This window comes from Triticum urartu, chromosome 2 (assembly GCF_003073215.2).
Source record: "Triticum urartu cultivar G1812 chromosome 2, Tu2.1, whole genome shotgun sequence".
Taxonomy (NCBI): Eukaryota; Viridiplantae; Streptophyta; class Magnoliopsida; order Poales; family Poaceae; genus Triticum; species Triticum urartu.
The window spans coordinates 743272344-743299775 of record NC_053023.1 but is presented as its reverse complement, the minus strand read 5'-3'; the positions used below and the strand labels follow the sequence as shown (position 1 = coordinate 743299775).

Sequence of the window (27432 nt, the reverse complement as noted above, 5' to 3'; positions counted from 1 at the left end):
TCTGATGATGACAAGACAGGGAAGGGGAAGAAGAACAGCAGCTCCAAAGGTCAGCAGCATCACTGGGTAGGCAACGGTGGAGGAGGCAAGCGTAAAGCGGATGGCAACATGGATTTTGTGGCTAATACCAACGTATAGGACAATGGCCAGCGGCGCAAGGGTAGGCTGAAAAATCGTAGTGGAGCGCCCAACCCGAACCCAAACCGCCTGAATTATCTGCTAAGCCAACCCTGTCCAAGACATGGGACGAAGGAGGAGCCAGCAAACCACCTTTGGAAGGATTGCTTTATTATGCAGGAGTTCAAGAATTCTAATAATTTCCGGTATGATCACGGATCTGGCGGTGGCTCAGGGTCCGGGCCGGGTTACGGTGGAGGAAGTTCCGGTTCAGGATTTAATGGTAATCTGGGCGGACATAATGGTCAAAATAGTTAGAACAACCAGGGTGGTTACAACCAACAGCAGCAACAGTCAGGTTACCAAAGCAACCCAAAGCTGTTGAGTAATGGGCAGTACCATGTCTTTACCACTAGCCTGGACAAGCGAGACCGGAAGGTTCAGAGGCGGGCAGTCAACTCTGTTGAACCGGCCACACCCCGTTATCTACGTTGGTCTGAACAACCAATCATATGGAGCAGAGAGGATCACCCACTCCAGGTTGATAATCCGGGTCAGTTGGCTCTGGTGGTGCCGCCTCAGGTGGGAGGTTATAAGTTCACCAAGGTGCTCATGGATGGAGGGAGCAACATTAACATCCTATACTATGAGACCTTCCGTCGTATGGGATTAACAGATAAGAATCTCAAACCGTCCAATACAGTATTCCACGGTGTAGTGCCTAGCAGATCAGCATATCCCGTTGGTAAGATAGCTCTTGAAGTGGCCTTTGGGGATGATCATGATTCCAGGTCGGAGACATTAACATTTGAAGTGGTGAAAATCCAAAGTCCATATCATGCCCTATTTGGGCGTCCGGCATATGCCAAGTTTATGGCTCGGCCCTGTTATGTGTATTTGCAGCTCAAGATGCCGGGTCAAAAGGGGACAATAACGGTTCACGGAAGCCTCAAAGTTGCTTTGGAATGCGAGGAAGGAGATGCGGCTTATGCAGAGTCGGTTTGTGCCACCGAGGAGTTGAAGTACTATAAAGACAATATTGATCCGACGGACATGACTCCGTTGAAGAAGCCAACTACGGAGCATGATCCGGCCCTGAAGTTCAAATCGGCAGTAGAAACTAAGCTTGTTGACTTCATACCTGGCGATTCGTCCAAGCAGTTCAGCATTAGTGCCAACTTGGATCCGAAATAGGAAAGCGCGCTCATCGAGTTCATCCGTGAGAATCGGGACATTTTTGCATGTAAGCCCTCTGACATGCCAGGTGTACCGAGGCAACTCGCTGAGCACACACTTAATGTGGATCCTAAATACAAACTGGTGAAACAGTTCCTCTGCCGGTTTAATGAAGAAAGACGCAAGGCGATTGGAGAAGAGGTAGCCAGGCTCTTAGCAGCTGGTTTTATTGTTGAAGTTTTTCACCCTGAGTGGCTTGCCAATCCGGTGCTAGTCCTTCAGAAAAACGGCACCTGGCATATGTGTGTGGATTACACAGATCTTAATAAGGCTTGTCCAGCAGATCCTTTTGCCCTCCCCCGTATTGATCAAATCATTGATGCTACGGCGGGTTGTGAGCGTTTAAGTTTTTTGGATGCATATTCTAGCTATCATCAGATCAAAATGGCAGTTAAGGACCAGGAGAAGACGACATTCATAACTCCCTTTGGAGCCTTTTGCTATGTGTCTATGCCCTTTGGGCTCAAAAGTGCTCAGGCAACTTATCAATGGTGTGTACAAAATTGTCTTCACAAGCAGATTGGCCGTAATGTACATGCTTACATGGATGATATCGTGGTTAAATCCAGGGAGAAGGAGTCTCTAGTTGATGATTTGAAGTAAACCTTTGATAACCTAAGGACGTACAAGATGATGCTTAATCCGGACAAGTGTGTCTTTGGTGTACCGGCGGGCAAGTTATTGGGTTTTCTGGTGTCCAACAGAGGAATTGAGGCTAATCCGGAGAAGATCACAGCCATCACCTCCCTGGCTAAACCGAAGTGTATCAATGATGTTCAACGCCTGGCAGGCCGGATTGCCGCGTTAAGCCGGTTTATCAGCCGCCTTGGTGAGAAGGCGATCCCTTTGTATCAGATGTTGAAGAAGACGGATCAGTTCGTCTGGAGTTCTGCTGCTGATGAAGAATTTGAGGACTTAAAGCGGCAATTGGCCTACCCGCCTGTGCTCGCCGCTCCCATTGACAAGGAGCCGTTACTGCTATATGTTGCTGCTAATGCTCGTGCGGTCAGCGTGGATATTGTGGTGGAACGAAAGGAGGCAGGTAAGGAGCATCCGGTTCAACGTCCGGTCTATTATATCAGCAAGGTACTCATTGAGTCCAAGCAAAGGTATCCGCATTAGCAGAAGCTGGTGTACGGAGTTTTTATGGCAAGCCGGAAGCTTAAGCAATACTTCCAAGGGCACCCAATTATGGTGGTCAGTTCTGCTCCTTTGGGAGATATCATTCAGAACCGGGAAGCAACTGGCCGGATTGCAAAGTGGGCTATAGAGCTGGGGCCGTACGGTTTGAAATATGTGCCTCGGACAGCGATTAAGTCTCAAGCACTTGTTGATTTCATCAATGATTGGACGGAAATGCAAGCACCTGAAGAAAAGCCGGATCATACGTATTGGACCATCCATTTTGACGGATCCAGGCAGTTGGAAGGCTCGGGGGCCGGAGTCGTATTAACTTCCCCACGAGGTGATAAGTTTTGTTATGTTCTCCGTTTAATGTTCCCTTGTACTAACAATGCAGCTGAGTATGAAGCCTTGCTCCATGGTCTTCAGATGGCTAAGGAGATGAATCTAAGTCGAGTTAAGTGCTTCGGTGATTCGGACCTTGTGGCTCAGCAAGTGTCTGGCACTTGGGACTCCAAGGACCCACTCATGGCAGCATATCGTCGTGAGCTGGATATTGTTGCAGGTTATTTCAGAGGCTATCAGGTGGACCACGTGGACCGGCGGAAAAATGAAGCGGCGGACGATTTAAGCCGGCTGGGCTCTCAGCACAAACCGGTCCCACCCAATGTTTTTTTGGATGTGCTGCACAACCCGTCGGTGAAGATCCCTGGTGAAGAGGATTTGGCCATTCCTGATCCGGAGGCTCAATTGGTGGCAGTTCTTCATGTTATTCCGGATTGGACGCTTCCTTACCTGGCGTACAAGAACCGGGGCGAGTTGCCAGAAGATGAGATTCTGGCCCGGCAGATAATCCGGCGATCCAAGTCCATGGCTATCATCAACGGTGAGTTGCATCATTGCAGTGTATCAGGAGCTTTTCAACGTTGCGTGTCTCCTGAAGAAGGCCGTGAAATTTTACGTGAGATCCACGAAGGAGATTGTGGTCACCACGCCGGTTCAAAGTCTCTGGTGGCTAAAGCGTTTCGCCATGGTTTCTATTGGTTAACTGCTCATGCTGATGCGAAGGATCTGGTCAGACGATGTGATGGTTGCCAAAGGTTTTCAAGACGTGCTCATGTACCGGCTCAAGAATTGAGGATGATTCCAATTACTTGGCCGTTTGCGACTTGGGGGCTAGATATGGTTGGGCCTTTCAAAAGGTCCAAAGATAAGAAGACCCACCTCCTGGTGGCGGTTGACAAGTTTACAAAGTGGGTGGAAGCAGAACCTGTTAGCAAGTGTGATGCGGCCACGGCGGTTCAGTTCCTCAAAAAGGTGATTTTCCGGTTTGGCTTTCCGCACAGTATTATCACAGATAATGGTACCAATTTGTCCAAAGGTGCTATGAAAGAGTTCTGCGAACAGGAGCACATCCGGCTCGACGTTTCATCAGTGGCACATCCACAGTCCAATGGTCAAGCAGAAAGAGCAAATCAAGAGATCTTGAGAGGCATCAAGCCCCGGCTCATGGTTCCTTTGCAGAGAACGCCGGGTTGTTGGGTAGAAGAATTACCATTTGTGTTATGGAGCATCAATACAACACCCAACAGATCAACAGGATACACACCGTTCTTCATGCTTTATGGAGCGGAGGCGGTTCTCCCTAGCGATATCCATCATGACTCACCTCGTGTCACGGCTTATGTTGAAGCGGACAACGAGATAGTACGGCAAGATGCTTTGGACCGGTTGGATGAAGAGCGTGACATCGCAGCCGCCCGGTCGGCGATTTACCAGCAGGATCTTCGTCATTATCACAGTCGCCGAGTCAGAACCAGAGCCTTCCAGGAAGGAGATTTGGTGCTTCGGCTCATCCAAGATCAGACTGATATGCATAAGCTATCCCCACCTTGGGAGGGGCCTTTCGTGGTCAGCAAGAATCTGCACAACGGGTCGTACTATCTGATCGATATTCGAGAGCATAAGGACTCACGTACATCAAAGGAGGAGACTAATAGGCCGTGGAACATAGCTCATCTTCGGCCTTACTATACCTGAGCCATTGGCTATACTTATGTACATACAATGTATATATTATGATTAAGTATAATAAACCGGAACCTCAGCTAAAGCCGGGTATCGGTTCTTTTACATCATGTGAGGTTACACGGAGTTGCTCTAAAGCGGCCTCCGGTTTACCCATTGAGTTCGCTTTGCTAAAAGCATCGTGTTATATCACTTGGAGGATTTGTCGTGTCCGAACCAATACCATGCCTCTTGATAGGCGAAAGCCACCAGATCACTTGGGGACTTGGTCATGTCTGAACCAGTCATGCCTCTTGATCGGCCTAAGGCCACAGAATCACTTGGGGGCTTGGTCGAACCCGAACCATGACCACGCCATTTGGTCGCATAAATGCCACAAGAATCACTTGGGGACCTGGCTAACTAGAACCATAGTTACACCTAACGGGAGCTTGGTCGTGTTTGGCCATGGTTACGCCACTTGATCAGCTTAAATAAATCTTTTTTGGCAAACGTTTTTGTCGTTACTTTTGCTTCATACTTTTCTTTCAAGGGGGGTTTTTGTTTTTTTATTGTGTTCTTTAAACCGACAAAGTTTTTTAACCAATCAATTGAGGGAACACAGTTCACATCAATCCGGAGACTATTTGTCCGGTTTGATCCTTGTTGTTAACATCCTCTTATGGAGTAACACGGTGTTCATTATAATCCGGCACGGTTTACATGGTAACCAGTGTCATATACATATACAGGAGTTGTTATTTCCTCCAACAGTGTGGGTTTGCAAAAACTCCGCTTCAAGGTTGGCCAAGCCAACTTCACACTCAACGGTGGCAGGTATTATGTATCTCAAAAATTTTGATCATATACTTAAAATTTTGTTTTGGATGTTTTGACTTTATATATACAAACATCATATTCCGCCTGACGGTACAACCGCGGTGGAACTTAACGAATTTCTTATTTCATAAAGTATTTTGGAAAGATCATTACCACAGGAAGAACAAGTTATGCACGAAGGCATATCAACATCAAAGGTATCAGCTAGCCTATTACAAGGCAACATGGTGCCCATAATAACATAATTGTTTTTCACAAAGGAGAGATAGTTTTAAAACCGGCTTCTGGTTTAAGCTTGGCCACCAGCCTGGCCTGATGGTTGTGGGTCATCTTGCGCCGCTTCAGCTTCCGTTTCTCTACCCAGTGGCTAGAAATCCACAGTTGTCCAGTCGATTCCCATCAATGCTTGAAAAACAGCTTCGTCATGGATTAGCAAAGATGGGTCAATATCGGAAGCGTACGTATGCTTACGGATTGGAGGGATTAGGTTATCTGATTCATGGATTGGTGCAGCTATTCGCTTGTTCTGGCTGTCATATTGGGCTTGATAATGAGACAAATCTGCTTCCTCAGCCAGTTGACAAGCTAGCGGACGTACCTCCCGGTTTATGGCTCGCAGATCCGCTTCACCAAATTCTGACCCGTCTTCCTTCAAACTGGGATAACCCTGAGCCACTTCAATAGGATCAAAATCCGGCACCCAGGCTTTTGCCCGGATTAAAGCATTGATTGCACCGGTTCGAGCAGCAGATTTCTTCAGCTCTTCAACCCGGGCAGGAAGCACTGATAGTTTCATCAAAGTATCTTGAATCAAAGTGGGCGCAGGTTTGTTATGAGACGCGGTACAGATGATCCGCTGGGCACCAGTATACAATTGTTCAACCAAGGTATAGGCGGCTTTCAATTTCTTCCGCACATCTGACCCCAAGTGACCAATGCGTGTCCCTGAAATACCATAAAAGGTTAATAAACCGGCAACTCTGTAAGAAGGCAGAACCAATTCAGAAGGCAAGCTGGCTTACCAAAGATAGCAGTGGTCATGGCATGAACGTGCCGCTTTATGCTAGTTAGTTCATCCGTCACTGGTTTCAGTGCAGCCTCAGCATCCTCTGCTCGTTTGATCAAAGCGGTTTTTCAGTGGCCCAATCCGCCCGTTTCTTCTTGAAGTTCTCCTTAAGTTGTTCCATGGCGCTTAAGGCACTGGCCAATTCCTCTTATTCCTTGGAGGTTTCAGCCTGTTGGGTTTTCAGGTTTTCTTGCAGATCGATGACTTGGCTTTCTTTCGCCTTCAGCTCCGCCTGCAGGCATACAGATATATGTTTCAACAAATCGGTAGAAGGATTCAAGTACCAACCACATAACAAGTTATGCGCTTAGCACTTGGGGGCTAATGCATATTCGATCTTCATCTTTCAATTGTTTACAAAGTTCCAAGCTCAATACAAGTATTCAACTTGGCACTTGGGGGCTAATGGCTATTTGATAATATGTATTCTGATGCGGCAGTTTCAATTACTTAAAGTACCGGTTTAACTACGCTAAGTTGAACCGGCCCTTGGGGACTACATCAGCAAATTTCAAAGAATCAAGATTCACATTGTTAAGTCCCGGTTTGAAAGAATATTTCAAATCGGCCCTTAGGGGCTAGGAGAGTCAGCAAGAATGAAAGCATACAAGCAGGAAGGAGCATATGGAAGTTACCTCATATTTATCCTTCATCATGTTAACCAGACCGGCTTCATAGTCACGGCTGGTATACAGCCGGTTCAGATAGCCGGAATGGATATCTTGGGCGTTCAGAGCAGCGTAAGCCGTCAGATCAGCATTCCACTTGCCTTTGCCAAAAGTAGCTAATTCTTCTTTGGCAGAATATTTGGATAAAGCGACAGGATTGCTTGGCTCAGTATGGCCAGTGCCAGTAATGACAACTTCATCATCATTGGTACCGCCGGTTTGCACTGGAGTTGTTGGCTTGTCAGTAGGTTTTGCGGGACCGGTGGAGCTTTCAACCAGGAGGAAACCTGCGGGCTGATGGATAGGACCTGAGGTATCAGTAGGTCTTTCCTCAGCAGTAAGATCATCATTTGGCTGCGGTGGATCATTGGGAATATCCTCAGGAATAGCCGCTTCAAGATTGGGTGTGGTGCCTGGTTCAAGAATGACATCTTCTTCGGCCGCTTTATCCAGGCGGGCCTTCTTGCTCAGCCTAGGTTTGGCCCTAAGAAGAATAACAAAATTAAATACATCATATGTTCTAAGGCAATATACTGCAAACATCACAATAAATATAGCTTACCCAAGCACCGTTTTGAGCGGTGGGAGCTGAGTAGCCGACGACTCGCCAGAAGATGAGTGGGAAATAACCTGATAATCGGAGTCAGACGGATTAAGAGGTTGACGAAAGCAGCCCGCTTTAGGACAAGCAATGACAAGCGAATTAGAGACCTCGGAATGACGTTTTCGAACCGGACTGTTCGGTAAACCGGCGGAGGTAACTACCTGGCCGCTGTGCCGGGTGGTGCGGCGAGCTTCGTGTTGTTGAGTCTTCATAAGAAGTTTAGGATCCAAATAAGCAAGAGGATGAGAAAATTTAATTTTCTGGTTTGCCTGATGGATTTTTTGTGAAGGCAAAGTTTCTGAATCGGAAGAGAGAATAATTACCTCTGCAACATCCGCATGGCTGGCTTCGGCATCATCCTGACAAATATCATCATCAATAAGATGCATGAAAAATAAACCAAGTGAGTCAAGCTCTACCTCAAAGTCTGGATTATCCACCTCGTCATCAGGGGCCGGATTAGAAGATGCAGTGGTTCTTTTCCGGTGGGGAGTCTTGTTCACAGCTTTAGTTTTTTGTCAGGTTGCTCTTTCCAGTTTATCTGTTTTCTCTGGTTTCTCCTGCGGCAGCTTTTTGCACCAAAACGGATCATCGCCCTGATTATGCAGACACTGATATTAAAAACAATGACCAGACATATCAATAACAGATTCAGCAAAGAGAAAAATCAAAGTCTTACAGCTGGCGGTTTGTTGGTGGCACAGAAGGGAAGCAGGCCGGTTCTAGCGCAGATGTGCTCCGGTTCATTCAGTATCTTACGCACAGCTTCTGTGATTTCTTCACCGGAGAGCTAGAGTCTTGAATGTCGCAGTGGGTCATCCACACTATCAGTATATTCGCACATCAAACCGGAGCACTGACTAAGGGGCAGTATGCTCCATGATATCCAACAGCGAGCAAGGTCAACCCCTGTTAAACCGTTGGCCATAAAGGCTCTGAGCTTTGACAGCTGAGGAGCATATTTGCTTCTCTCCTGGGAACTCAATCGTTGAGGAAAAGGATGGGTATTGCTGAGCCGCTCCAGACGAAAGCCAGGCAAGGGATTCTCACCAGCAGGGGAGGTGTCTTTGCAGTAGAACCATGTCTGATTCCACTCCTTGGGGTGACTGTGCAGCTTGGCGTGAGGGTATGTGACCTCTTTCCTTTTTTGAATCGCCATGCCACCCAACTCCGTATTAGAGCCATCAGTAAACTCAGTACGGCGGTTTAGATGGAAAAGATCTCTGAATAATTCCACTGTGGGCTCCTCTTGAAAGAACACCTCACAGAGCACTTGGAAGTGGCACATATTTGTAACAGAGTTGGGGCCAGTGTCTTGCGGATGGAGTTGGAAATTAGCTAGAACATCCCGGTAGAATTTAGAACCGGGCGGTTTAAAACCCCGGGCTAAGTGGTCTATGAAAACAACAACCTCTCCTTCTCGAGGTGTGGGGGGCATTCTTTGCCAGGAACCCTCCAATGGATGGTGTCTTTGCTGCCCAAGGCGCCAATCAGGACTAAATCGTCCAATTGATCCTCTTTGATGCGAGAAGGGACCCAATTGCACTCATACACTTGCTTGGCCATGATGAAATCTACAAAGTACATTGATATGTGCAATGTTAAACCGGAAGCAGATCTATCTAAACCGGAGTTTATGAAGCAACAGCATCACGGCGGTTCAACAAGGGGACTAATGATATATGATAGATTGCTTTTTCAAAGGTGAACCGCCTATGTGGTAAAGAGGATACAGATCTAAGGCAAGAATGACTAAGGAAGGTAAAAACAGATTTCATAAGGTCGCAGTGAAATTTTGGATTTACCGTAAGACAGGAAAATAAAAGGATTTAGACCTAAAAGATTGATCTCAAAGCAATTCACAAGGGACCAGATCAATGGTTTATGCGCATAAAGGTTTGCTTTGGTAACAGAAGATAAGCCATTACGGGGAATACATCAGGTTTGAAGTTTATTCATGGGCTAAAGAAGAAACAAAGGAAGAACAGCGCCAAAGTCTCGATGAACTTCGACGAACGAGGAAACCCTAGAACAGATCTGCGTGGGAAAGGAAAGAAGATTTACAGGAGCTGCGGAAGAAGCGGAAGGTCGCCGCGATGCTCTGGTGTGCTCAGGTTGATGCAGCGGCCAAGGTTGATGCAGAGGTCGACGGTGGCGGCGGAGCTCCGAAGCTGGGCAATGCGAGGAAGATGAAGCAGAAGGGGTCGGAGGGAAAGAGAAAGGAAATGACCCTTCGGTCCTATTTATAAAGAAAGGGATATGTCAGGCGCGAGAATCAAGGAGCCACGAGTTTGGAAACGAAGCTGCGGCCTTAATTGTTGCATGCTTGTTAACAGGATAAGGTTCTTTATAACCAATGACGTCACACCGGTCTACCGCGAGCAGAGAAGATGACATCACGGCGGTTCAACAAAATACAAGAAGATCTTGAAGATGAAGATTTTTGCTAAGGATTGACATGAACCTGTTCAAATCAATTTGGGGCCTAATGTTGGGGATATTACTACTGGGCGTAAACCGGCCAGGACAGGCCGGGTTAACTTCATCAGTAGTTGAGTATGATAAAAGCCCATGAGGGTAGATGAGGGCTGAAGGCCCATAATCGGTTTAAGGCCTATAGCTATAAACCGGCGTCGGTATGTAACTTGTGTTATAAGTTAGGAATAGTGGAGACCGAACCGGACGCATCTATGAGCCGGTATCCGGACTCTGTAAACCGACGGGCGTCACCCATGTATATAAGGGGACGACCCGGCGGCGGTTCAAAGATAGATAACAACTCGAGACATAGGCGAAGATTATTTGCTCCCTAGTCATCGAAACACCCATCAATTCCATCACAACTAGACGTAGGCTTTTACCTTCATTAAAGGGGCCGAACTAGTATAAACTCTCTTGCATCCTTGTATCCGCTTTAACCCCTTCAAGCTAACCCGTGGCGATGGCTCCACGACTAAGTCCTTTCTATAGGACATCTGTCGTGACAAAACCACGACAGATTCCTTGAATTTTTCTGATAATTTTTCATATATAATTTATTTCATTTGGAGTTACGATTGAATTTCTATGATTTTTTAGAAGTTTTGGGCATTTTCTGGAATTTCCTATAAAAGAATAAATCCAGTAAATGCTTTATTGCGTCAGCAGTGCGTCAGCGTGACGTCAGCAGTCAACTGGGACGGTCCAGGTCAAACCTGACCAGTGGGTCCCATGTGTCAGTGTCATAGTCTAACTAATTTTTAGTTAGTCCTAATCCTAACTTAATTAGCAGGCGGGTCCCATCTATCATAGACTAGGGGGGGTCGAGCTGGGCCCACCCGGGTCAACTCAGTCAGCAGGGGTCAAACCCTTGGTCAGCAGGGTCAATCCTGCCGGCGTTGAGTCGCCGGCGAGGCCGAGACAGCGGAGAGCGTCAGAAACGCTGCTCCGGCCACGATTCGATGCGCGGGTGGGTGCTACGGGTAGCTGGCGGTGTGGCGCATCCAACGGTGGCGTTGGTTGGTGCTGAGGTGGCCGGGAACGACGACGGCGTCGAGCCGGGCGGCAGCCGGAGCTCGGCCGTTGGTGGTTTTGCTGCTGCAGCGAGCTAGCGGGGAAACGGACGCACTAGCGAGGCGCTACGAGGTGCGGTGAGTGAGTTAAGCACCCGCGCCTGACCAAATGGTCACCGGAGTGACGCCGGCGTCGAGCTCGCGCGGCGGCGTGCTACAGTGAGCAAGGGGGCGGCGTCTACGACGAGCAAACGAAGCAGAGAAGAGGGGGTTCGGTAGAGGGGCTCACGGCGGTTGCAGAACGCGTCTCAGCGGGCTCGGGGGAGGTCGGACGACGTCGGGGCGTTGCCGGCGATCTCGGAGGTCGGGGGATGAAGATGACGGTGGTGACGGCATTGCAAGCCTCCTGCGGTCGCGTGCTTTGTCGTGCGGCTCCACGGCATCGAGGCGGAGCTAGGGGACCAGACGGCGAGGCGAGGCGTGCCCGGTGGCTGCGGTGGTGCTCGGCGGCGCGCTGCGCTGCGCTCGGGTGCCAGGTGGAGAAGGACCAGAGGAGGGGGGAGCAGGGGGAGAGTGAGAGAGGTCCGGGGGGTGTCGTGGCGTCTCCCAGAGGCGTCCAGGCGTCGAGGAGGAGCGGCAAGCAGGAGGTGGCCGGAGCGCGTGGTCGCGCGCACGGGGCATCCTTCTGTTGCGAGGAAGACGACAGGTGAGGGGAGGCCAGTGGGCTGGGCTGGCCAGCTGGGCCAGCCAGGTGGGCTTTGGTGGGTGCCAGGTAAGAGGCCCAGGTGCTGTTCTCTCTCTCTGCTGATTCTTCTTTTTTTGTTTTGTTTGTTTTTATTTTATCTTTGCCACAGCTTTTAAAATTCAAAACAGTTTCAAAAACAGTGTCAATTATCCTCTAATAATTTCATGTTGCAAAATTGACTTTTCCAAATGCACATAAAATATATCAAAGGTATTTGGAGATATATCCTATATATATTTGGGTATATTTCCAAATTCAAATAGTATAGTGATTTAAATTCAGTGCCCAAAATATTCCACAAAAATGTTCCCTATTTTTGGTTTGGTCTCAAAGCCTTGCCAAAATTAACAAACATTTATGAAGGCATTTTGGAAACAATGAATGCAATTTAAAGGGTTCTTGCCCTTCTTTTAAATTGATTTCTGAGGCTTTTACTTTCCTCATTTCAAGTTTCTTGAAATTAACAGGATGCATGATGCTCACTGATGCAACTATCTCCAAACAATTCTAGGCTATGACAGTTTGGATATCGGAAGTGTTCTGGGTGAAATCGGGATTTTAGCGGAGTACCGGGAGGTTATCGGAACCCCTCGGGGACTTAATGGGCCTTAGTGGGCCTTGGTGGAAAGAGAGGAGAGGCGGCCAGGGCATGGGCCGCTCCCCCTCCCCCCTAGTCCGAATAGGATAAGGAGAGGGGGCGGCGCCCCCCTTCCTTCTTCTCCTCCACCTCTTTCCACTCTCTCTCCTAGTCCAACAAGGAAAAGGGGGGAGTCCTACTCCCGGTAGGAGTAGGACTCCTCCTGGAGCGCCCCTCTCTAGGCCGGCCGCACCCCCCCTTGCTCCTTTATATACAGGGGCAGGGGGCACCCCATAGAGTCAATAATTGATCGTTTGATCTTTTAGCCGTGTGCGGTGCCCCCCTCCACCATAGTCCACCTCGATAATACTGTAGCGGTGCTTAGGCGAAGCCCTGCGTCGGTAGAACATCATCATCGTCACCACGCCGTCGTGCTGACGAAACTCTCCCTCAACACTCGGCTGGATCGGAGTTCGGGGGATGTCATCGGGCTGAACGTGTGCTAAACTCGGAGGTGCCGTACGTTCGGTACTTGATCGGTCGGATCGTGAAGACGTACGACTACATCAACCGCATTGTGCTAACGCTTACGCTTTCGGTCTACGAGGGTACGTGGACAACACTCTCCCCTCTCATTGCTATGCATCACCATGATCTTGCGTGTGCGTAGGAAATTTTTTGAAATTACTACGTTCCCCAACACAGGGAAGGGTCTGGATACCGAGGAGGGGAATGAGGCGAAGCCAAGACCAAGGTTTGAAAAGAAAAGGCAAGAAAAGGGACACATGGCAATTAAATCACCCGCGCTGGGCTGGGAAGAAGTGGCCCCCTCCTCGCCGATATTTGGTGCCAGGACGGAGCCACCAGCGCCCGGGTTCGCCTCCTCCTCCTCCTTCGTGTGCATGGGCTCGGTGCTTGGCACCCTTGCCGGGGACGCCCCTCGGGGCGGCGTTGTTGATGGGGGCGGCATGTTGGGGGTGGCCCTCAGTGGCTCCTCCTGCTGCCGTCCTCCTCCTGCAACCATGGCAAGGTCAGTGCCACGGGATCGTACCCCAACACACATTGATGGGGAGCGAGTGATGAATGCACACTGGGGGCTGCACCGGGGGCTGCTCTCCACCACCAACGGCGTACTCGAGGTGCCCGCCGGGAGCTGGCCGCCCGTCGAGGCCCTGGCCCTCTTCGCCACCCTCTGGGCCAGCGTCTCCATATCCCTACAAGAGTAAAAAACAAGTCAAAGAAACAAGATGCTTACTCATCCTCCACCTCCTATTCCGCTGCCTTCCTATTCCTCCTTGGGCTGAGAGACCCAAGACCGAAGACGACCTCCATGTCGATGTATGCAGGAGGAGGGGAAGGGGATGGAGTCCGGCGACGCTTGGACGAAGAAGAGGCGGTCGCTTTCTTCTTCGCCACCGCAGCCTTCACCACCTTCCACGCTGCCGCGACCCTCGTCAGGCGCACGGACTCCCCCTGGGCCTCTTACCGCTGCCCGCTCCTGCCGGGCCGGACCGGCTAACCAGAGCTGGCCCGCCGCAGGACATGCTTTCTCCCCATTGCCGGAGGGTCGCCAGCCCCGGCCTCTTCCTCGGTCGACTCCTCAACCACATCTTCAATGAGAGGGGCCCCGGTGCCGGCGCTGCTGGCCTCCCCAGCAGGCTCTTCCCATCCGGCAAGCTCCTCCTCCTCCGCGGCCACCTCGGCCTCGTTCTCCACGTGGCCGACGCTGCCAGCTTCCCTGGCAAGACCCGCCTCCGCCGCCCTGGCGGCGATGTAGTCTAGCTCCTCCTTGGTGGTGTCCTTGATAAGCAGTGGCTCGTCGCGGACATACCTCTCCGACAGGTTGTTGAAGAACTCCTGCACCGGCTCCTTCTCCGGCTCGGCCCAACTTGGGTCAAGGCCGTGCGCGTTGAAGTCCGGCATCATGGCGATGATGTCGGTTTGGCGACAGTTGTTGCTTGGCGGGACCACTCCCGCCGGCAACCCGAATAAAGGCCCCTTGATGACCTTGCCGGCCTTCGCGGCCTTGCCAGCTCTCTCAGCCCTGCCGTCGTCACCCACATCGAGCTGGAAAAGCTGCTGACAAAAATGAGCATGCCCCATCACCGTGAAGTTGTGCTTCAATCCGGGGCGAAGCCTCATGAAATCGGCCGCATTCCTGAAGAGCCAGGCCGGCCTCCCCTTGTTATGCAGTGGGGCGATGCGGCAGCAGATGAAGTCGGCCCCAATCATCTCAAGGGTGAGCCCGGCCATAGTGAGGCGATGGATCCTAGTGGTAGCAATCGCGAGCTTCTTGTCATCAGCGTCGGCGTCGCTCCAGTCCTTACGGCGGACTGGCGGGCTCTGACAAACTTGGCAGAACTCCTGCGGATCCTCCTCATCGATCCATAGCCACCGGCCCCGCCACTCCTCCTACCTCTCCTTCTGGGCACCCTCTGGATACGTGCCCTTCTCCTGGGTCCGTGGGATCCAGGTGACGCGGCCGGAGATGGTACCCCCCGCCTGGCTACGGGGAAAGAAATAGTGGCGGAAAAGCGCCGTGCTGGGAAGCATTCCGGCAAAGCCCTCGCAGAGGTGGGCGAAGAGGGTCATACACGCCACGGCATTCAGCATGAAATCAAGAAGATGGAAGCCGAAGGTGTGCATGACATAGTTGAAAAAGTCGGAGAAAGGGGGGCAAAGCCCGCAAGAGAAGTAGTCAACGAAGAAAGGATACCGGTTCGGGCCGGCCTTGGCAAAATTGATGGGGATGATGTGTGTAGCCGGATGCCCCATCGTCTTCACCCCCCATAGAGGCTTGAAGTAGTCCCTGAGGTGGACCGCATCAACCGTCGAGGGGAAGAAGGCAAGCTGCATCTGAAGCGCCGCTGACTCGCTCTCCGGCATCTCCTTCTCCTCGGCGTCCTTGGCCACTCCTTGCCCTTACTGGTTTTGGGTGCCATGGCGGCCGAGAAAGAGGTGAAGAATCTGGAGCAGTGGGAGATTGGGGGCAATGGGGGCGCGGCGGCGGCGGATGGAGGTGGGAGTTTCGGCTTTTTCGCTTGAGGAAGAAGTAGGGGGATGGCGGTTCCGAAATTGGAGAGACGCGGAGGATAAATGAGCGGCGCGCCCGCAGTTTCCCCTTTTTCTTATGAGGAAGGCGCGGTCCGCCTCTTTACCATTCACTGCGATGTGACGCGTGAGGGAAGCAACCGCCCCACGCATGATCCCCACGTCACACACGACCCCGCGTTGCGCATTTGACGCGGGTCATGGGGAAGTGCGACGGGCGAGAAAGTTACAGCAGTAAAACTCGGCCCCGCATGCCCACGCACCGTTTTGGGCCTAGCCCGACAACACGTCGCGCTTATGTATGGCCTAGGCTCGGGGCTCCTGTCGGTGCACAAAAGTAGGGGCTCTCTTTTGTACCCCTTTACTTGTGCGTGGATAGTTAGAGCCGCGTCTGCGGCCATACCTAGCGGGGCAGAGGAAGCAAAAGCACAAGACAACTTGCCCAACGCCAGCAGAGCGCGCCACCCTTGAGCCCAAGGATTCCAACACCATCAACCACATTGGAACCAAGGCTCGGGAGGAACCTCCATGGTGACATACAAATCTTTGTGAAGACAAAGAGCCCACAAGACTAGACGATGACCAGAAGACAAGACAGTCGCAAGCCCCCTTGCGAAGGATGCCCCCGAGGCCCCGACAAGGCTCCTTGCTGAAAACACTCGCATGGCCTCGGCAAGACTCTTGCCGAGGGCGATCACAAGACCCTGGCAAGACCCTTGCCGGGAATATACGCGGGACCGCGACAAGACCTTGCCGCCCCGTCACCGCCCCAGCTCAGCGGCCAACCCACCAACTGAGGCTAGTACCCACGTGGCAATACGTGGATGCTAATCCAGCTAGTCAAGCACATGCGTGGTGGTATGCAGATCTTCGTAAAGACCCTACCACCACGCCATCTTAGCAGCCTGCCAGCTTACGTGGCATTGCATGCCTCGTTGGCCTGGACGCGCGTCGGAGCGAGGCGGAACGGCGACGGACGGGACGGGCCTCGTTGCCATCCCTAATAAAGCAACATGACACCTAAGGAGCACATTTAATGCGTCTTGTCCGGTAATGACAGGCGATAAGCTTGTACACTATTTACCTTTCCACCTCCTGTGTGCCACTGCGGCGACCCCTTTTTGATTATAAAAGGAGGCCCGAGGCGTACTGGAGAAGGATTCGGATCTTTTGGACTAAGCACGCACTGCAGCTAGTTCGGAAGCTCAAGAACACTCAAATATACACCGAAGCAGGATTAGAGTATTACGCATCCTTGCGGTCTGAATCTGGATAAACGATCTTTGTGCTAGCTACTAGACCCGCTCTTTGCGCAACCCCGTGCCCGCCAACTGTAGAAGGGATCCCAGTAATTTCATAAGTGTTGTTTCCACCGAGAGACGGTTAGGTTGCGGTCGCCTCGTCGGCTTTCCGTTGGGCTCGCCACTGGCTCTGTCTGTGTGGGGAAGAAGGGAGGGAGGGATGGCGGGGGGTATGGTATGGGTGCGCTGTGGTGGCAGGGCCTGGGTTTAGCCACTGTCACTGGGATGTCATGCTGTGTTTCTCTATCTCTCTCTCTGTGTGTCTGCAACTTGACCCGATCCAATCGACCTTCACTCATTTCTCTTTTTGTTCGTTTCCTATGTCAGGCAGGTAACTCTCTGCCAATGTTCAAAGTAAAAAAAAAAGTTAACTCTCTACCCCACCCAGATTTTGTAAATCACAATGTTGCTTTGGCTTTTCTTTTCAGTGGTCACCTTTTGTTTTTCTGCTACTTTATTCGTTTTCTTTACTCATCTTTCGAGGTGTCTGTTGTGCTGCAATATGTGGATTGTATGATGACAACTTGAAGAGAAATGTCCTTGGCTTGCTTGGGTTCTTTGGTCTTCAAAAGTGCACCGCCGCTTTTCGACAAATTTGGATTTTATTGTCTCAAAATGAAACATGAAGAGGATACAAATACAATGAGCACATCTGGCCTCCGTATAGTTAGAATGCACACATCCCCAACACCAACACACGCACACTAAAGCACGAGGCAATATCAAAGTCATATATGACCAAAGCTGTACATAGGAGAGAGAAAAAATCCAAAGCGACCTGATCTGTAATTCGCAAGCTACAACATCACTGAACTACCGAAGCAGCTCGACAAGCTTCAGTCCCTAGAGACCTTGGACATCCGTCAAAGAAAAGCATTCGCCAAAAATTCAGCTTTTCTGCCAAAGCTAAAGTATCTACTTTATGGGTATTGGACTTATGAATGGATTATTGTAATATGTCCTCATGCAAGAAAACTTTGGTAAGAGATGAGGAAAGAATGGCCGCTACCACTAATGAGGTGCTCAAAAACTCTGGACCAGAATGGTTGTTTGGCATCTTGGCTCACCAACCGGAGAAAGTTAGGGCGATGATCATCATGTTGTTATGGAGAATATGGAGCTTGCGAAATGATATAGTACATGGAAAGGAGGTCCCACCTATGCAGGTGTCCCGGCTGTAGCTCGCCAGTTATCTGTCATCATGTGATCAAGCGAATAAGAAAAGTGTTCAAGAAATCGTCAAGGTTAAGGCCCCTTTGTTTGTTCCTCCGGCGCCTCGCAAACCAAACCCGGTTATATACAAACCATGGCCCAATCATCCTCAAGGTTGGGTAGCGCTGTCGGTCGACGGCAACTTCGTCAAGGACACCGGAGAGGCAAGTGCTGGCATGATCTTGAGGAATTCGGACGGTTCAGTTATATTCTCAGCCTGCAGATACTTATTCCAGTGCAAAGACGTCCTTGAAGCTGAGATAAGTGCAGTCTTGGAAGGTCTTTCTCTGAGCATGGAGCAATCTGGTCGTCCCATTGTTATTCAATCAGAATCTTTGTTCGCCATTGCTGCCCTGACAGATGATTCACTTAATCGCTCTGCCTATGGACATTTGATGATAGAGTTAAAGAACCTCCTGGAGCTGCGTGGGTATATCCCACTGAAAATTAGTCGTAATCAAATTAGAGTTGCTACTAGTCTTGCTAATGTAGGGAGAACTGGAGGTAGAACCGTGTGTTGGTTGCGCCATGTTCCAGACAATGAGGAAGAGTTTGTATTTAGCGAACTGTAATACTATTTCCAAGATAAATACCCACTATTTCCCGCAAAAAAAAGAATGGATTATTGTAAATGGTCTCGTCCAATTTAAGAAGACGCTTTGGACCGTGGCAATGACCAAACATATCAGGGACATGACAGAATTGCAGGTGATATCTCATATTGCAGTTTCTGGTGACGGCAGTGAACTAAATTATGTTGGCTACCTACTCTAGTTAGTTAAGTTGGGTGTGGTTGTCTCGATCTGGAAGTAAAACATCATCAGTCTTGAGGCATTTGTACGTACCATGTAACTGGAAATCTCCGATTTCTTCGTTCACTGTCAATCCAAGTTGCATTCAGAAGCTAAAAGTCAGTGGCCTGAAAAATGGATTGCCTTCATGGGTTGAAAAGCTCAAGGCACTTACCAAAATGACCCTGCGTATGACTTTCATAACAGATGATGACTTCAGAATCTTTCGCTGGCTCACAAGCTTGTCGCTCAGGGTGGACACGGTCCGGGCCGGTCCGGTCCCTGACCGAGCCGTCCTTTGGACCGGCCGTCGGCGGTCGGGACCGGACCGGACCGAGCAGGGTCATGGTCCTGTTTCCAGGGACCAGACCGGCAGGGACGAAGCCCGAGCCGAACCGAGCGGCTCATTTGGACCGGCCGGAGTTCACCACAGAGCACGCGCTGGAGCATGGCGACACGGGGAGGGCGCTGGAGGCAGCGGGGCTCGTCATGGAGATGTCCAGCGACTTCTGTGACTCACGGTGGACGGCACGGCGGCCAGGAAGAGCTCGGGCAGCAACAGCGACGACGAATCTGGCACGACGGCCGGTGTACAACGGTGGTGTAGGGCCTCCCGCTTCAAGTTCTACCTTTCAGATGATAGATCCGAGCATGGCGCATCCACTAGACATGCTTTCCAGCGTCAGGAAGGCCGGTGGCCGCGCGGATGAACGACGGCGGCGCAGACCAGCGCACGACCGACGCGCCCACCACGTGCCCGCCACGCAGCTCTGGCCACACGCTCGCCACGCGCCCGCCACAACCTCGACACGCCTCCGCCATGCCCCTGCAACGCCCTTGGCATGCCCCCGCCACGCCCCTGCCTTGTCCTGACATGCCCCCGCCATGCTCTCGCCATGCCACAGCTTGTGTTCGTCGGTCCGCTCGGTCGGCTCGGTTAAAGCCCGGACCGGACCGAAGCTTTGTCGGGCTGGTTTGCTGAGCTCGGACCGGCCGATTTTTTCAGCAGGCCAGCACCGAGCCGGCCCGAGCTGAGTGGGCCACGAGCTGGACCGCCGGACCGGACCATGTCGTCCACCCTGACTTGTCGCAGCTTACGCTCCTAAAGGAGTCATACAGCGAAAGTGCCCTCACCTTGAAAAAGATGCATTTCAGAGCCTTGAGTTCCTTGACATTGAGTGCTCAGCCATTACATGTATCAACTTTGACAACGAGGCTTGTCCTAATCTGAAGAAGTTAGCCTTGTCTTCTACTCGTGAACAGTCTCTTTTGAGGATTGAGCTCCTACCAACACTCAAGAAGCTCACGCTAGAAGGGATATTTGACGTGGAAAGTGTGGAACAGGCAATTGCAGAAAACAAGAACAATCCCACATTTGTAAATTTGCTCCTTCAAGACTGATCTCAACGGACGCCTCAGTGCTGCTCTTATTCTGGGGCAGAAATGTATCTCAAGAAAATAATTTCATTCTTTGCGGATTATTGAAATCCAGTTCCGCTCCTACATATTTTCGCCAATTTTGGACCCCCATAGCTAGCGAACGTTCGCCAGCTAGGGTGGCATTTGCGAACCACCACCACCCCACCCCCCCCCCCCCCCCCCCCCCCCCCCCCCCCCCCCCCCCGCGCGCGCGCGATGGCATTTTATGTGTATTTGTGTGAGCTGGGGTGGCACTTTGCAAAACTGCCATGGCAGTTCCTTCCTTTAAGGGGTTTTGGAGTTTTTTTGGGCAAAAACTGACATCCATCGAATGGAGACCGTAAGTTCACGCGCGCGTGCGGGGGAGTTAATTCGCTAGCAAAATGCCCATGGCGGACGTCAACCAGATAAGGTTTTGAAAGAAAGGACATATGGTACAAAGATTTGCAAATCTAAACAACTCAAGTCTCGAGAACCATTGAATGGAATGGCTTCTAGCGGAAGAGGATTTGTGGCTCTCGTGTGTCACACACCCCTATATGAATCTAACATTAAAAAACATATTATGAAATTTTAAAAAATTCTGAAATTTTGGGATATGAAACCTGGGTGCCCGTTGTACACATGTGTTCAGTTTCATGGGGTATGAGTGCCCGTGGTAATGTCAGAAAAAAAGACAAAAATCCATATGTGTAGGAAAAGAACACTAGCTATAACGTATGTCAGACCGTAATTCCCGCGCCGCGGATACCATGGGCACCCATTCCCTACAAATATGAATACGGGTGTACAATATGCACTCAGGTTTCATATCTCAAAATTTCAGTTTTTTTTATAATTTTTCTGATATTTTTTAATGTTACTTTCATATAGGGGTGTGTGGCACCCGGGTGCTTCAATGCATTTCCCGGCTTCTCCGTTGGCCCGAATGCTTGATTCCTTGCCGTTCCACTAAGCAAAACTCACGCCCCGACTATATCCTTCGAGCTCCACATCTTCAGATCCAGAGACCAGAGTCGATCCAGACACATCCTCCATTGAAAAGTCTGCTCCTAGCTGGCTAGCTCCTTGCAGGCCGCAAGGTTTGCATTGTCCTCGTTGTATTTTGAATCGACAACCAAGTGACCAGCCAGTGCGCCGTTGGCTCCATCCTCGGGCGTCTCACATCGTCCCTCGTCGACGAGGCCCAGCTGCTCGGTGGCATCTGCAGCGACAAGCGATTCATCAAGGATGAGATGGAGAGCATAAATGGCTTCCTCAAAAATAATAATGCATGATAATCACTGGCACAAACTATGGAAGCAAGTCTTCCATAGCTCCATTGGCACTTCACATGACATTAATTTGATAGTCGGAATGGTTGAGAAGCAGTGCAGGGTCACCGCTTCACACCTTTGTAGTGAAGCATTGACCAAGCTCATCATTGACTTTGATATATAACTTGCCATCCACCATAGCACTCATAATCAGATCAGCAGCTTGACCAGAAAACCCTTTAAGTTTCATGATTTCACAAAGGAAAGCCCAGTTGATATGACAGCTTTTTCGAAATCCATTTTAAATAAAATCCTATTCTTTTTACCAGCATGTAAACTATGTATGATCTCATGGGGTATCAGGACCCCCTCCATACTTGAGCTCTTTCACGGTACCGGGTAATGAATACGAGCCCTCCATTCTGGAAGATCCAACGGCCCAAAGAGATATATACTGCTGGAATTGGTTTAGCAGTATAAAGACTGTACTGCTCGATCAACGTAAGCGGTATATGTGATTTGAGGGCAACTCGGGAAGATTTTTAAGTTTCAGCTCGTCAGATTGAGGCGCCCCACGCATTCTCCCTCGGCGAGCCGATCTCTCGTCCCTTCCTCGGCCAGCCTGTGCTCGTGGATCAGGCGCTCGGCGGCATGGCACAGGTCTCGGCAGTCGGCACCCGACGTCTCCTGCCTACACCGGATGTGAGGGCAGAATGGCGCAGCTTCTCTTCTTCGGCAGGCCGGATGTGAGGTACCCTCATCCCACAGGTGACAAGCGCTGACGGATAATTTAGTGTTCACCTTTGTTGAGAGTTGGCCATGTCCAATGCAAATTCAGGTTTTAAGCTGCACTATTTGGTTCAGGCTGTTGGCAATTTCAGAGATGGATTTGTTATTTCCTAGCAGCGGCAGCTAGCGCCTTGGAAGAAAGTTTTTGACATCACTCGGTTTCTACGATGCAGCCAAGTATGGATAACTGAACTTCTAATCCATAACAAGGCGGCGGACGTTCGAGGCCTGTTGGAAGGTTACGGATTTGTGAGGCTAGAAGAGGAGCATGCAGACAGCTAGATATGGATGGAGTGAACTAGCACGGCGGCAGTGAGGGGGAGTTAGATGGCCGGGGCGCGCAATATGGGAGATGGCGCGTCTGGATTGAGTCGGCGGCGTTTTCTCTCGACAGTCGACAGCCATGACAGATTCCAGATACAAACTAATAAGAGTTTGGTTTTCTTTTAATGTGAAAAATTAGAGGTCTAAAATACCCTCAAGAATTGAACGGTGAGATTAGGTATATACTGCTCCTTTTTCCGTAGCAGTATAGGGTACCATAAAAAAGCTCCCATACTTAAACCTACCTAAGCTATCTTGGTGAATTTTTGACGAGACCGGTTTGCATCACTTGGTATTGAGACATACTAAAACTATGTTTGGTGAATTTCTACTATAGGACTATTCGACAAAGCGAGCGGTTCGGTGGAGAGATATATGTAAGCTGTGGGTGGTGAATGCATATACTACGGTACATAGTCTACCAATATGACGTGAGTTGAGCTTATCTCTTAATTGATTGATGAGAAGAAAACAGCACAGACCTGATTGTTTAAGATTGGAGCTGTTGACAACTCATAACAAAAAAAGGATATGGAGCTGTTGCCTGCTCATAATTAAAAAAGGGTCCCTTAAAAAAAACAAGTGGAGCTATTGACCTGTTCTAGTCAATGCCTCAATGGAGCTGGCCTGATTCCTTCCCGTTCCGCCAAGCAGAACTTCATCTCCTCCGAGTTCCACTTCCACCCATCATCCATTGATCAGAGTGGATCCAGATCCAGACATCCTCCATTGAAAGGCCTGCTCCTAGCTGGTTACCTCCTTGCCGGCTGGCAGGCTTGCATATCCTCATCGTGTCCATCCGGCTAGAGGGATGGCGGACATGAGCCTGGGCTCGGCCCAGGGCGCCGTTGACTCTCTCCTGGGGCGTCTCACATCGGCACTTGTCGACGAGGCGCAGCTGCTCGGCGGCGTCCGCGGCCGACGTCCAGTTCATCAAGGACGAGATGGAGAGCATGAACGGCTTCCTCCTACATGTTGCGGAGGCTGACGAGGAGGACTACCAAGTTGGGGCGTGGATGAAGCAAGTCGCGGAGTTCGCCTACGCCTCCCAGAACAGCGTCGATCGGTACATGCAGAGCCTCGGTGCTGGCCGCAGGGAGCCAGGCTTTCTAGGCCACTGCGCCGGCTGCCCAAGCTGGTGTGGACGGTGCCGGCGCGTCACCGCATCGCCAATCAGATTCGGGAGCTCAAGATCCGGGCCTGCGAGGTCGGGGAGAGGCGCATGAGGTACGACGTCAGAGTGCCCGATAAATAATAGCAACCGTGATCGTCCAAATGTTAGCAAGGCAGGGTGGCAAGCTGCCAGAACTTAGGACACCAACGTCATAGAAGATGCTCAAAGATGTGATTTGGCTGATACTTCCTTTAGTCCGAGGTACTATGAGTCGGACCTGTCGAAGTTATTGATTGATGTAGGAGAGGACCATGGCGGGCAACCCAACCTTAAAGTCATTGCAGTTGTAGGAACTAGGAAGGGGTGGCATAGGCAAATCTTATGGGGCTGAAAAGGTTTACGAAGATTCTTTTGGCACTGACTGAAAGGCCTGGATCGGCCTAAGGGAGGAATCAACTGAAGCGGCCGCGTTTCTCGAGAAGGTCTTGGCAGCACTAGACATTCCATTAGATCAGTTCGACGCGGAAGCTGCACAGCTTCAGCCGAATAAGGAGGAAGAGCTTATCGGACTGCCTCAGCTGAATAAGGAGGAAGAGGTTATCGGACAGCCTCAGCCAAAGGAGAAGGAAGAGCTTATCGGACAGCCTCAGCCGAAGGAGAAGGAAAAGCTTATCGCACAGCTTCAGCCAAATGAGGAGGAAGAGCTTATCACACAGCTTCAGCCCAAGGAGAAGGAAGAGCTTATCGCACACCTTCAGTCGAATGAGGAAGAGTTTATGGCAAAGCTTCAGCCCAAGGGGATGAAAATGCTTATCGCGCAGCTTCAACAACACCTGAAAGGTAAAAGGTTCTTGCTTGTGATTGATGATGTCCGGCCGGGATAGGTCCCTATGGAATAACATCAAATCTGCTTTCCCCCACGAGAACTGCTCTCCTGGTAGTGCCATAGTGATCACCACACGTTCAATTGATGTGGCCCAATCATTTTCTCCCACCGGAAACCTAGATTTGAACACCGGTAGTCATTGGTACTTAGGCAGGGCAATACGCCTAATGAACATCAACAGCTTGGGCGCATTGCCCTGCCTAAGTACCAATGACTACCCTTGCCAGTCAGGTTTTAACATAAAGCTCTGTACAGTACCTAACGACATTCTTGAGATTGTTACACAGATTGCAAGAGAAGATCACTTTGTAAAGAACAACCATCACCCTGACTTGATTCATCGCCTTTCGGTTCACTATGAAGGCCAACCTCACCAAGCTGAGAAGGAAGTAAATGTCACTCGTTCGCAGGCTTGTTGGAATATTTGTGGCCACCAAGCAACAGTTGAACAGTCCAATGCCACTCAAGAGTTTTTGGAGTCACTTCCGTCGTCAAGTCACTCGGGGATTCTGAAAGTGCTTGACCTAGAAAACTGCGATGAATTGAAGGACCACCATCTGAAAAACATTTGCAACTATGTATTTCACCTCAAGTACTTGAGCCTCCGGTATACTGACATTACTGAACTACCGAAGCAGCTTGACAAGCTTCAGTCCCTAGAGACCTTGGACATTCGTGACACAAATGTAAAAGCATTCGCCAAAAATTCAGTTTTTCTGCCGAAGCTAAAGCATCTACTTGCCGGGTACTGGACTTCTGAAGAGATTGATGTAAATGGTAACAACGTCCAATCAAAGGAGATGTTATCCACGGTGGCAATGCCCAAACATATCGGCAACATGACAGAATTGCAGGTGATATCTCATATTGCAGCCTCTGGCGATGGCAGTGAACTAAAATATGTTGGTTACCTACTCCAGTTGGTTAAGTTGGGTGTGTTTTTCTCTGGAAGTAAAACATCAGTCTTGAGGCATTTGTACTATGCAACTGGAAATCTTGGGTTTCTTCGCTCACTGTCAATCCAAGTTGCAGAAACCGAAGAAGAGAATGAGAACGTGAACAAGAAAGATGCATCCCCAATATATCCAAAGTATCATCACAAGCTAAAAATCAGTGGCCTGAAAAATGGATTGCCTTCATGGGTTGAAAAGCTCAAGGTACTTGCCAAAATGACCCTGCATAGGACTTCCATAACAGATGATGACTTCGAAATCATTGGCCTGCTCACATGCTTGTCTGGGCTTAGGCTCCGACAAGAGTCATGCAATGAGAGTACACTCACCTTCAAAAAAGATGCATTTCAGAGTCTTGAGTTCCTTGACGTTGAATACTCAGCCATTACCTGTATCAACTTTGACAATGAGGCCTGTCCTAAGCTGAAGAAGTTAGTTTGGTATTCTACTCGCGAACAGTCTCTTTCTGGGATTGAGCGCCTTCCAGCACTCCAAGAACTCAAGCTGACAGGCAGATTTGACGAGCAAAGTGTGATGGAAGCAGTTAACGCAAGCAAGAACATTATTTTGTTTAATCACTAGGCTCGTGGCTGACCTCACCGGACGCCTCAGTGCTGCTCTTATTCTGGGGCAGAAATGTATCTCAAGGAATGACTTTCATTCTTTGCGGATTATTGCCATTCAGTTCCACTCATACATTTCGTTTTTGCGACAACACTCCTACATATTTTGCATACGTTATTATGTGCACTACAGACTGCAGCGATTGAACCTGTGTGTATTTGTTCAGGTCACTCTCGAATTCCAGTTATGTGCTGTGTTAATTGTATCGTGTCATGTGCTATTGTTATCATTTGTTCACCCAGAAACATGTGTTTCCTTTAATAAAAATCAAGAGTTGTTATTCTCTTGTGTACAAGGAAAAGAATGTGCATTACTGTATTATTAGGATGAGTGATAGGCTGATAGCAGACATCGTATTGATGGCCGAAAAGTATTATTCGGTTTAAAATGCCTACATCGTTAGTATGGTCACATACCTCACTAATTATGGTTCTAGGGTTCTATAATGTATACCTGGCTTCATCCAAGCAATATTTCCCTAGTCCAAACTAAATCTCTGAATTCTAAGCAAAACTATGGTTATATACATTGTTTCTATGTATAACCACAAAAAGAAATCAAGGAAATGGCGTTGGATGGGATGGACCAGCTGCCGCGTCATGTGCCACCAAATTCCCATAAGCATCTGTTGCTCTCAGCCCCATGGTGGTGGGCTGTCGCGCACACTCTACCCAGTCTGCTCTTGGTGATCCACAGGACGCCTCCCCTGTTTCCCCTCCTCCCCGTCCTGATCCTCTTAGCCACGGCCGAGGTTACCCTTCTACCTTCAGCAACACTACCTCCAGGACTGTGGTGATCTTTGAGCTGGTAGTTGTGCAGGTTCAGTGTTGAAGCTGTCATAGTAAGCTGAGCTTGTATCTTCGTAATTTACTTTTCAGGCGATTGAATCAGGGAGAAATCCTTTTTTTTTCAAACAAAGAAAGGAAGAAATGGCAGCATCGGCTGTGCCTGCATCTGCATGGACAACACCACTCTGATTCTCCTCGCCCAATCCAATACCACCCCCGGTACAGAGTCTTGCAGGGTGATCGCTTGATCAGGTTACTCTGTATAGGGACTGTGCCCCGCCGATCAGCAACCAAACTTTCTGCAAAACCCGGCCAAGTGTCACAAGGACAACGGTCAAGTCGTACAGGCGTGGCAGCGTTGACATCAGATATCCGTTCTATGATTCTATCTGTCGAACGCAGCTGAAGCAACCCCCGATAACACATACTGCTACTCGTGCAGCTACACCGA

The 27432-nt window shown here is 49.9% G+C and overlaps 1 pseudogene; it reads left to right on the top strand.

Annotated features, from left to right (window-relative positions):
- Positions 1 to 23248: 23248 nt before the first annotated feature.
- LOC125538479 lies at positions 23249 to 26425 on the top strand (annotated as a pseudogene).
- The last annotated feature ends 1007 nt before the right edge of the window (positions 26426 to 27432 follow it).